This window comes from Pinus tabuliformis, chromosome 3_2 (assembly GCF_031772625.1).
Source record: "Pinus tabuliformis cultivar Carrire ecotype Pingquan chromosome 3_2, CPIR1, whole genome shotgun sequence".
Lineage (NCBI taxonomy): Eukaryota > Viridiplantae > Streptophyta > Pinopsida > Pinales > Pinaceae > Pinus > Pinus tabuliformis.
In genome coordinates, this window is record NC_142302.1 from 59,459,748 (window position 1) to 59,472,661 (window position 12,914).

At 36.8% G+C, this 12,914-nt stretch overlaps 1 long non-coding RNA gene across 1 annotated transcript; it reads left to right on the forward strand.

The window, feature by feature from the left end:
• The first annotated feature begins 4,141 nt into the window (after positions 1–4,141).
• LOC149179825 (uncharacterized) lies at positions 4,142–12,371 on the forward strand. The gene is made up of 5 exons (XR_016257410.1): positions 4,142–4,242; positions 4,345–4,550; positions 11,681–11,746; positions 11,848–11,886; positions 12,054–12,371. It is a non-coding gene; the product is annotated as an uncharacterized LOC149179825 (long non-coding RNA).
• The last annotated feature ends 543 nt before the right edge of the window (positions 12,372–12,914 follow it).

A 12,914-nucleotide genomic window follows, 5' to 3' on the forward strand; every position in this document is an offset into this window, starting at 1 on the left:
GTGAAGTGGTACTATCATCTCTACTTGTGATAGCATCCTTACAAATCTCTTCATACTTTTCCTCTTCTTCCACCATTTCCTCATCAAACAAGTAAAGTTTCGACTTTCCTTCACATTGTGTGACAATATTGCGTACAAATTTGTAAGTGGCTATAAAAATTACTTTTTTTTGTTCTAGTACAACAAGTAACAAGTACATAATGGGATGAGAAATCTTATCACTCACATTAATAATGGTAATCATGATAGCTTTTATGTAATCCTGGATGACAATGTCATGGCCTTCAGTGATAATATCAAGGAAATGATGAAACATTTGCATAATAAGATAATCATATTGTAAATAAAGCATAATAATACATGATTCTACCTTTACCATTAGCTCTAAATCCATAGTCATCTTAATGAATGACAAACCTATGATTTCACTTAGCCCACAAAAAATTTTCACGATCTCATGCAACACCTCCCACATTTTAATCCCTATATGGAGCTTTTGGGTTTGTCACCCTTAGAAGCTCACTTAGAGAATGTGCCAGAGCAATCCCACCTCCTTATCTTCATGTTTCAACAACTTGTGTTCACCCAAATGAGTTGCAATAGTTGCTTGCATTAATTGCGAAGTTGTTTGATTCACCTTTTGTAATCATTCTGCTACCTCTTCCAATGAACTAAGGAACATTAAGGAAGGTGTCTTTTGATGGAGAACCCTCACAATATTTTTCTCCTATAATAAAAAGTTGCAACAAAAACTCCATCAAGGCACTAAAACTCGGTGAAAAAGGTAATATATCTTTCATTTAATTTACCAGAACTCCACGGGATTTTAGTTTCAAAATTTTAATTTAAATAAGTAGCTTCATGGATCCCTGTGAATTCAACAAACGGAAAGAGAAAAAAAAAAAAAAAAAAAAACAAAACAATATTTGAATAAACCCATAAGTAAGTTGCAAACCCAAATGAAAAACTTGGAAGAATTTTTATAAAAATGTTGAGATGAAACGTGGTGTAAATAATCAGGAAATCATGCACAAATATAATACTTATGATAGTTCAGTCTTCTTACCTAAAAAAATATCAATCTAATAATTTTACTTGTCACTGGTACGAAACGGAAACTAGAGAAGCACTCGTCTAACCACTTTGTTTATCTCTGCTAACAATGTGCTCCAGGAAGAATGCCTTACCAATTATGTTGACAACTCAGCCAGGAAATTGTGACAGACTTTTATTTCTCTGTGATTCTGGAAGAGTCGCTCGTCCCTTAATTCAACTTCTTGTTACAGTGATATGCTTGGCTTCAAAACTATAAGAAACACATACTCGAGGGTTATGAAACAATTGGATCCAATGGAAAATAAGAGTTCAACTCTTGGCCCCTTGGTAATACAGAGCGTCACCTTTGATAGGATACCAGCCTGATTCTGAAATAAGAACTCGGCTCTTGACCCCTAGAAATATGGAACTCAAACCTTGGTTAAGATACTTCCCATGGTCGTAACACTAACTCAATTTGGCTCCTCTCACAGTCGACTTTCCTTAGGTGAAGTAACATGACCTAACAACCATGAGAATTGCATTCCTTGTCCAACCACAAGCTAAACCCTTCTAGGTGCCACTATATTCATCCAACGCACATCTGATATCTTCACACATCTAGTGAATAATATCGCTTCCCTCCTGAGGGAGGATTAATTTCAAATCGGTTGCCTGGTAATTTCCTACTCAACCGTGAGAGATAGGAATGCCCCCATGGTTTGATCTACTTAAGAAATTGATCACTTGACGACTAGTACTACAACCTAGTACGAAAAATGTATCGGGCCACAAAAACACCCTTCAACTGGTGGATTTGATCTGTCTTGACGTTGATTTTCCAACGATGGCTCCTTAGATTTAATTGTTTCCCCTTGAAGTAGTCACAAATTAGATTGAATTTGCTTGATCAGCCACAGGGGTTGAATGGGATTATGGCTTCTTACTTCTTGATTTGGCTCAGATGCGCATGCCAGGTCATATAAGGATCCAGGTCATTTCCGTCATGGCCTTTTATAATTATTTATAATTATTTTGAATTTCTAGAAGTCCGAATCCATCTAGATTACTACATATCTAGATATTTTCTATTGATTGAGTGCCTTTCCAAGATCCAAGAAACCCTTGCACTAATGTCTTTCACTTACTTTGGCATCTAGAGACCTCCCTTGCACTAATGTTACTTGGCATCTAGAGATATTTTGTCAACATTTTATATTAATGTTTCATTTTTTCACATTCTTAATCATGATATTTTAAATATCAAAACATGTATCAAGATTATGATCATGTCATCCAAGTCCACCGAGTTTTGGATAGATGGTGACTGGTGCTTTGTTAATGAACTCTTTGATGTGAAGTCACTAATTCAATTCTCCACCTTGATATGAAGTCACTAGTTGAATTCTCCAATATATTGGATATGTTAAAGATGTATATAACAAAACCTATTACATATCAAACATCTCATGATAAAATGATACTAAATCTCCATAATTAACAATTTCTTTATATACTTTTTTGAATCACATATCTATATTATAATTAATAATAATAATTTAAAATAAAAATCTAATTTAATTAGCTTTTCTCTTTTCATAGTGAATTAGTTGACACCCTAACCACAAATTAATCAACTTGTTCTTGCCATGTCTATTGGCGGACGGCCATCTTTGTTACTTATTGTTGAGGAAGAGGGACTGCATGGATACTTGATCTGTGAAGTCCACATATGCTTTGTATAAAGAGGAATTGCAAATCCAAGTCCACATATGCTTTGTATAAATAGGAATTGCAAATAAAACAATCCTTTATTGGAATTTACAATCAGAATTCAGATGATGATGCTTGCAGTGTTTGGAAACAAATTGTCTACGAGGCTGTTGTTTTTAATGGTTGTTCTTTATGAATGATTGTAGATATAGAATGCAGAGAGAAGGATGAAGTGACAGTTAGTAATCTTGAGACACTGAAGCTTGAGTCAATGATTACGGTGAGAATTACTATTCATGGACTTATGTTGAATCAAGAACGATAGCCAGACCTACCAGTCTCATAAAACTATGCATGCTATTTCCGAGGATAAAAGTTTGACTTGTTTCGTTGTGAAATTATATGGAAATATTACATTTCAAGGCATAGAGAAGCCATGATTACTGGGTATTTGCACACGTTTTGCACTTTCCTTGATATCTAATGAGTTGAACTTACATAAATGGCCTGCTCTGGCTTTCACACCCTGGTTGTAACCTTTTTTCAAAATCATCTCACTCATTTACTTTGGTCTACAAATGTAATAATTTTGGTATAGTATAGTATATCGGCCTATTTTATAGTTTGGTATACCATAATATAGTATATGGGGTTATTTTATTATTGATTTATTTAGCCACCAACATCGAATGAGTCTATATGTAAATGTGGAATGTATTTTTATTAATTTGTTTGTGAGAATTTTGAATAAATAAATTTATTAAGGATTTTGTTAATAGGAATCGTGCATCGTTACGGCAGGGATGTATGACCGGTTGATTCCACAGTATAGGTACGCTGGAACACACTGACCGGTTGATTCCACAGTATAGGTACGCTGGAACACACTGCGGATAGATGATTTGCACAGAGATGATCAAGAAAGAAAAGGTAAAAATAATCAAAATTATTTTATTACACATTTGTATCAAACTTATACATAAAAATAAAAAAATATTTTACTACAAAGTTTTAACTTACACATTCATAATAATTTGATTGCTAAACGATCAATCTCATCAGAGGTGATTAAAGCATTTATTAATGGATATGGATTGCACGTGGCTCTTTATAGTTAACATTTACGATTTGATGTCAGACCTCTGTTTAAAAATATTTCGAATTAAGCGAGAGTGTATGTGGCCCTTCCCACACCTTGGTTGGCTCACAGTTGTACCACAGCTAGGCCACGCGTTAAGTGTAGGGGAAAGGGTTATTAATGTGACAAAGGCTGCAAGGGTGGCTCCATACTGACCGTCGATCTATATGGATCTGACGGTGCCAGATAATTAGGGTTATACCTAACCAACTTACACACCCTCTGGCCGATGCTCTGTCATTTCCGCCGATTGAGTTGGGTTCTTGCTGCTCTACAACGGTTAGCCTCTACGAAGGTTGAGGAGGTTCGAACTGTCACCCCCATGGTCTGTAGAGTCCTCCTCACAACTGATATAGGTAAGAAATCTCTCTTTAAGTTCGTCTGTCCACTCCAATATTAACCTTTTTCGAATAAGGTTAAGAAACGATGATTGACTAAGCGTGGTGGTTTTGTGACAGAATTGGGCTTTCACACTCAGAGAGGCTTGAAGGCTCAGCTCTCAGGAGGTCGGATTGATAACCCAGGTAAAACATTCTCAGACTCGCGAAAGACAAATTCCTTTGATTGAATTCACGGTGTAACATTCTGAAGGTCTGAGTGAGGGTAACACAACTTTTACTGACAAGATGGCAACTAAGGTTTCAAGATTGCTCCTGATCCACAGGTACACACTTATCGATCATTTCATTTGTTTTCTGTTTAAGATTTTGGGATTTTAAGCCATCAACTTAGAACAGGGTTGCTTACCGTAGTTATGCTACTGCCCTTTAGTTTATTTGGAAACAGTACCCGAAGGTTGTGCCCTCGCCCTTTTCTTTGTTGTATACACAAGTTGGATTTCCTCTTGCTATGATAATACTTCTAGCTTGCTCTGAGGTTAGGGACAGGATTCGATCGGCGTTTCTTGGTCTATGGCTCACAGGTCTGGCTTTAAACTAATATGGAGGGTTTTCCAGGGTTTTTCATATATGCATGTTTCAGTTCTTCAATACTTTGTTCTAAATTAGAGTTGTTAGCTCGAACAACTTAGGACCTAAAGTACTTTCTATTATGATTTATCTTTTAATTTCCCTACGTAGCCAGAATACCGTATTAAGCTTGGACTATTCCATTAAAAAAAATATTGTATAATGCTTCTATTGTCGTTAATGAAGTTTCTTTTGCAATGCTACTGTGTTCCTAATTTATGACATACATATTATGGGGAACAAGATGTCCGTCGGCTGGAAGTCGTAATGTTTATCAATTAAGAGGAATATGGTTGGAATTCTCCGTGTGATAGGAAGTACTTTCTGTTTCCAGAATCCTATAGGAATACGATAGTGGTAACATAAGTTGTAAAGATTAAGATTTCTGTCAGTTCTTTGTAGTTTTCATGTTAATCATATGAATATAAAAGATACCCCGACTAGGGTAACATTTGCATGCAATGCTGGTTATAAATTATGGTTATGGCTTATCTGTTTCATCTTGGATTAAACTTTTTTTAATATTTAAATAATTCCTTACCTCTGACAGTCAATGAATACTACTATAGCACTGATTTCCGAATCTGCACAGAAATTTCTTTTATCTTACTTAGTTATTTGGTTGGCTTTTACTATACATGAACCTATAGCTTCCTCTGCTAATTTGTTTATAAATGTATATATATGTGCAGTTATTTTATCTCATTTTTACAGTCTTAAATCTATCAAAATAAACTAAGACCTGGGTCAGTTAATTGTTAACTAGTTCATTGCTATCCTTTCTGTCTAGAATTTATAAATAACTGAACTTATCAGAGAGCTTAATAATTACTCATGAGAGCTTAATATTTACTTATTTTTTCTGGCGGATAAGTGTTCTTCAGACGATTGTTGTCTTACTTATCTGTTTGAAAGTCTCTTTTCTCCCAACTACGAGTCTGGCAATTACGTCAAGACTATCCGCCGAGCACTTTCTGTGTTCCACACTAGATTTTCGAGTTATAGACAGTACCTTGGGCCTCAGGGTTTCCACACAGCCTCAAGTTCTATACCTTTATCTTGATTTTTCTTTTCGAAAAATCCCACTGGCTTTCCCTTCTCCCTCCCAGCTCCGGGTTTTCCCCCTCTCTTCCCTTTTTCAGGTAGAGGGTAACTATTTTTCCCTGGAAATTGTTTCTTTTAATTACATTAAATAGTTGTTATTTCATTAAAACATCATTACCAAAATTTTGGTAAACACAACATATATTTCATGGCATTCTAGCCTCAGTCAATTAATATTCAATCATTAACATGTAATAAAATCTAATTTAACATTTAACAAAAATTAACTTAGTAACTTCAGTCATTTTATATGACTTGGAGGTGTTACATCTCCCCTCCCATATGAGGAACACATTCCTGGTGTTCCCTCTATTTTTTGAAAACAAGGCTGGATAAGTCTTCTTCATGAAATCCTCTTCTCCCCAAGTGGCATCATCTGGACCAAAGTGCTTCCATTACACTTTAACCTAGGTGATGGCTCGCTTCTGCAAGTTGGTTTCTCTCTGGTCAAGAATACGAAGAGGTTCTGCCAGGAATTCTCCTTCCGGTTCGACCTGAAACAACAAAAAATTTCAACTTTCAGTTGGAAAAAAATAATAATATATCTAGTCATGTAATTATTTAACTATTTTACCTGAATTTTTTCCCATCCAATAATGTGTTGAGGATTATACACATATTTTTTAGTAAGGACACATGAAACACATTGTGGACCTGAATGTGGCTTGACAGCGCCAGCTTATAAGCCAGTGGTCCAACTCATTCCAAGACCTGGAAGAGTCCATAGTATCGGGCTACTAATTTAGAACAACCTCGCCATTATAAGGAACTTTTCTGGGGCTTCACCCATAGATAAACGTGATCCCCAGGTTGAAATTCCTTGTATGTTCTCTTTTTATCTGCATACACTTTTTGTCTATCTTGAGCTGCCCAAAGATTTTGTCTAATCTTCTTAATGGTTTCCTCCATCTCCGCTAGCATGTCAGGACCCAATGCTAGCTTATTAACTGGGTTATTCCAGTCTATGGGCACCCTGCATTTCCTCCCGTATAACACCTCAAAGGGGCTCATACCTAGAGATTCATGATGCCCATTGTTATAAGAAAATTCTACTAAATGGAGGTAATCCTCCCACTTGTGTGGCTACTACATTACAAACATGCGTAGCATGTCCTCCAATACTTGATTCACCTATTCGGTCTACCCATCTGTTTGGGGGTGGCAAGAAGTACTAAATTATATTTCGGTACCCAATCCTGAAAAGAGAGTCTTCCAAAATGTGGATGTGAATTTCACATCTCTGTCAAAGATCACCACCTTGGGTATTCCATGTAATCGAAAAATCTCCTTCATAAAAATATCTGCGATTTCCACAGTTTTGTACATGGATTTCACAAGTATGAAATGAGTTGTTTTACTCAATTTATCTACTACCACCATTATAGAGTCATGTTGTTTCCTTGTGTGGGGTAATCCGGTGATGAAATCCAGCAATACAGTCTCCCAATTCCATTCGGTAATAGGCAATGGTTGTAACAACTCAGCGGGATGTTGATGCTCAGTCGTTACTAACTGACACTCCAAGCATTTGGACAAATATTCTGTGACATCCTTCTTCAGTCTAGGCCAAAAGTATCCTTTTTTTATGGCTGAAAACATTTTCTGGTAACCTGGGTGGCTGGCATAAGGTTTTCTGTGAAACTCATCCAATATCAGTTGTTTAACCGAGTTTTGGTTAGGAATGTAAATTTTGTTCCGAAATGTAAGAAGGTTGTCAGAATTTATTTCAAACTTTGATTTTTCCTTATTTAGCAAGTTTTATTTTGCCTGTTGCCAAAGGAAAGTGTATTCCGGATCTCTATTAGCTGCCTCTTTAATAATGTCAGGAATATTTGAATTTACTTGACTCATTTGAATCTCATAGACACAATGTACCTTTCTTCTTAGGGCGTCGGCAACACGGTTTTCTTTCCCTTTTAGGTGTTTCATTTCGAAATCAAATTCACTTAGAAATGTTGTCCATCTAGCCTGGTGAGCATTTAAACTAGACTGATTAAAAAAATTTGTAAGGCTGCTATGATCTATCAGCAGCAAAAACTTTTTCCCCAACAGGTAGTGTCGCCACATTTTTAGTGCATGTACCACTGCTATTAATTCAAGATCATAAGCGGAGTACCATTGTTCGTAATCTTTTAACTTTTGAGACTCATAAGCAATCACCTTTCCTTCTTGTGTTAGTACCCCACCAACACCTTCTTTTCTTGCATCTGTGCAAACCACGAAGGACTTTTCTGGATCTGCTACTTTTAACACCGATGTAGTAGTGAGTAGATGTTTTAATCTTTCGAAACTTTGCTGACATTTGACTGTCCATTGGAAGACACACCCCTTTCTTTGTAAGGAGGTCATTGGAAAGGTGATTTTTGAAAATCCCTCAATGAACCTACGGTAGTATCCGGCTAATCCCAAGAATGATCTAATATCAGCGACATTCTTTGGGGTTGTCCATTCCATGATTGTTTTGATCTTTTCCGGGTCTACTATGATGTCATCTTTTGATATAACATGACCCAAGTATTGAATCTAATCTTTAAAGAAATCACACTTGCTGAATTTGGCATATAACTGATTCTCCCTTAGTGTCTGCAATACTGTTTTCAAATGTTCCTTATGCTCCTCCTGATTCTTAGAGTATATTAAAATATCATCAATGAATATCAATACAAATTTGTCCAAGTATGGCTGGAAAATACCATGCATTAGGCTCATAAAGGTGGTTGGGGCATTTGTGAGGCCAAATGGCAATACTATGAACTCGTAATGTCCATAACGAGTACGGAAAGTTGTCTTGCAGATGTCTTCTTCCTTTATTCTTATTTGATGGTAACCAGATCTTAAATCAATTTTCGAGAATACCTTAGCTCCTTTCAATTGATCAAATAGATCGGTTATACGTGGTAAGGGGTACTTATTCTTGATGGTGAGTTTGTTTAATTGTCGATAATCAATGCATAATCGTAAGGTTCCATCTTTTTTTCATACAAACAAGACAGGGGCTCCCCATGGGGACACACTAGGACAGATATGTATTTTGTCTGAAAGTTCCTGTAGCTGCATTTTGAGTTCGGTTAGCTCAGGTATGCTCATGCAGTATGAGGCTCTAGATATAGGGGCTGCACCCGGAATTAATTCAATGGTGAAATCAATATCACGCTTTGGTGGTAATCCTGGTATAGATTCTGGAAATACATCAATAAATTCTTGAACAACAGGAATATCTTCCAGGGATGTCATTTTATTTTTAGTATTCGTGAATCCTACTTGAACAACATATACTTGACAACCCTTTCTAATACATTTTCCTAGCTGACTAGAAGTAATGGGACGCAACTTGGTATTGGTCTTAATTTCTTGGAGCTCCTTTCTTTGGCCTGATTTAGCAATAAAACTAATAGTTTTCTGTTTACAATCTACTAAGGACCAACACCTTTCCATCCAATCCATTCCAATTAACACGTCATATGAACCCAAAGGAAGTATATTAAGGTCTACGTGAATGGACTATCTTGAAATAGTTATGGGGCAACGCTCTGTTTTCGTGGTTACTCTTCTTTTTGTCCCCGTAGCTAGTTGCACTAGCCATGGTTTTGAGAACTTACTGCTCTGTAATTGACATTTATCTACCACTTTAGGACTAAGATATCTTAAGCTAGCGTCTAGGTCAAATAAGTCAAAGGTGCGTTGCTTAGCAATCGTACCTTCACATTCGATCATAGTGGGTTGGAATTCTGTCTGGTGATCGTCCAAGGCAGCGTTAATTCTGGGCATACTTCTTGCCACATCCCCAACCGTGGATGCCTCTTGCATATTTGATAACTGTTATGTTCTTGCCTTATACGGGAAATTCTTGTAATAGTGAGGTTCTCTGCATCCCCAACATTGTAGCAGCAGTTTTGATTGTTGATCATTCACTGATTTAGTAACTCCTTCTGGCTGCCTGTTTTCTGAATAAGCCGTCTTTGATTGATTTCTAACTGGAAATCTATTGAGGGACTTTTGTTGTACATTTCTGCCATTAGCAAATCTAGAGTGTTTATTTGGGGTCAAACTTCTACCTTTTCTGTTTAGACTCCCTTTTGATCCTTCATTCTTTTATTTCATATTCTAGTAGTAGATGCGATCTTTCTGACAGAGCGTCATCCATTGTCCTGGGGTAGTCAAATTCTAATTTCTCTTTCATAAAGTTGGGTAAGCTGCTAATGAAATGTTGAATTTTGGTCTTTTCTTCTTGCATGTAAGGCACATAATGCAGCAGGGAAGTGAATCGTGTCACGTATTCATCCATGGTCAAGGTGCCCAACCTTAACTCATGAAATTCCTTTGCCTTTTCATCGTAATACCATTCGGTTAGATATTTATCCTTAAAATGTTTTTGGAACTCTTGCCAGGTGACTTGCTCTTCATTGATCTTCCTTACTGTTTTGATTTCTTCCCACCATAGGGTGGCCTTACCTCTTAATTGATAAACTGCCAACCGTGCCTTCTGTTTTTCTGTGTACTCATAAATCTAGAAGTATTTTCCCATATCAATTAACCATGCTTCTGTTGCCTCTGTCATTTCCCCATCAAAGAGTGATGGTTTGATATTTTTAAATTCGCCTTGTAACTCAGTTTTCTGTCTTTTAGTTTTGCGTTGGTCAGAAATGTTGTTGGAGTGTCCTTCCTCATCTTCCCCATGTTTTTCTGACTCAACATTCTCTTCTTCGTGTTGAGCCGTCAGGGTTTTCTCCCGATCCTCCACACTGGGGTCTGGATGTCGTTGATTCTATCGATTAGATATACTCCTAAGAATTTTCTCCTTCTCTTCTCATAGTCTTTCATTATCTGTTTTTAAATTTATCATTTTAGCAAGCAGTTTCTGAACAATTTCGAGTAACACTGCATTAGCTTGCCATGACTCTTCACCCAGCTGTATCCAAATATCAGGATTGGCGTTTATATAAGTGGTTCCAGGTGGGTCAGTTGGTCCTGGGCTCTCTTGCATCTTCCTTATCCCTTTCTCTTGTTGGTGCTAACCTTATCTCTGTGTTCACACATAAGTTTATTAGTGAAAAAAAAATAAACACATTGATTTTTAGTACTGATTTTATTCCCAAAGAGTCTCACTGTACGAACCTGAGCTCTGATACCATTTGTAACAAACATATATATATATATAACTTTTACCACAAAGTTTTAACCTACACATTCATAATAATTTGATTGCTAAACGATCAATCCCATCAAAGGTGATTAAAGAACTAATCAATGGATACAGATTGCACATGGCGCTTTATACTTAACATTTACGATTTGATGTATGGTGCCATTCCCACACCTTGGTTGGCTCACAGCTGTACCATGGCTAGGCCACGCATTAAGCGTAGGGGCAAGGTTAATTAATGAGACAGAGGCTACAAGGGTGGCTCCATACTGACTGTCAATCTGTATGGATCTGACGGTGTTGAATAATTAGGGTTATACATAACCAACCTACACACCCTTCAACCGATGCTCTACCATTTCCGCCAACTGAGTGGGGTTCTTGCTTCTCTGTAGCGGTTACCCTCTGCAAAGGCTGAGGAGGTTCGAAATCTCGCCCCCATGGTCTCTAGAGTCCTTCTCCTCATGACTAATACAGGTAAGAAATCTCTCTTTCAATTCGTCTGTCCACTCCAGTATTAACCTTTTTCAAATAAGGTTGAGAAACGATGATTGATTGAGTGTGGTGGTTTTGTGACAGCATTGGGATTTCGCACTCAGAGAGGCTTGAAGGCTTGGCTCTCAGGAGGTCAGACTGATAACCCAGGTAAAACATTCTCAAACTCGTAAAAGACTAATTCCTTTGATTGAATTCATGGTGTAACGTTCTGAAGTTTTGAGTCAAGGTAACACGGTTTTTACTGACAGGATGGCAACTAAGGTTTCAATATTGCTCCACATCCACAGGTATGCACTTATCGATCATTTCATTTGTTTTTTGTTTAATATTTTGGGATTTTAATCCATCAACTCAGAATAGAGTTGCTCACCGCAAGTATGCTACTGCCCTTTGCTTTATTTGGTAACAACACCCGAAGGTTGTGCCCTCACCGGATTCTTCGTCGTATACACAGGTTGCATTTCCTCTTGCTATGATAATACCGCGAGCTTGCTTTGAGGTTGGGGACGGGATTCGATCACTATTTCTCAGTCTATGGCTCACAGGTCTGGCTTGAAATTAATATGAAGGGTTTTCCTAGGGTTTTGCATATATGCACATTTCAGTTATTCAATACTCTATTCTGAATTAGATTTGTTAGCTTGAACAACTTAGGACCTAAAGTACTTTCTATTATGATTTGTCTTTTAATTGCCCTACGCAGCCAGAATACTGTATTAATCTCTGACTATTCCATTGAAACGAATATTGTATAATGCTTCTATTGTTGTTAATGAAGTTTCTATTGCAAATGCTACTCTATTCCTAATTTCTGACATACATATTATGGGGAACAAGATGTCTATCAGCTAGAAGTCGAAATGTTTATCGATTAAGAGGAATATGGTCAGAATTCTCTGTGTGATAGGAAGTACTTTCTGTTTCCAGAATCTTGTAGGGATACGATAGTGGTAACATAAGTTGTAAAGATTAAGATTTTTGCGAGTTCTTTGTAGTTTTCCTATTAATCATATGAATATAAAGATACCCCCGCTAGGGTAACATTTGTATGCGATGTTGGTTATAGATTATGGTTATGGCTTATCTGTTTTCGTCTTGGATTAAACCTGTTTTAATATTTAGATGATTCCTTACCTCTGATAGTTAATGAATACTACTATAGAATTGATTTCCGAAATCTGCATAGAAATTTCTTTTATTTTACTTAGTTATTTGGTTGGCTTTTACTATACATGAACCCATAACTTCCTCTGCTAATTTCTTTATAAATGTATATATATGTGTAGTTATTTTATCTCATTTTTACAGTCTTAAA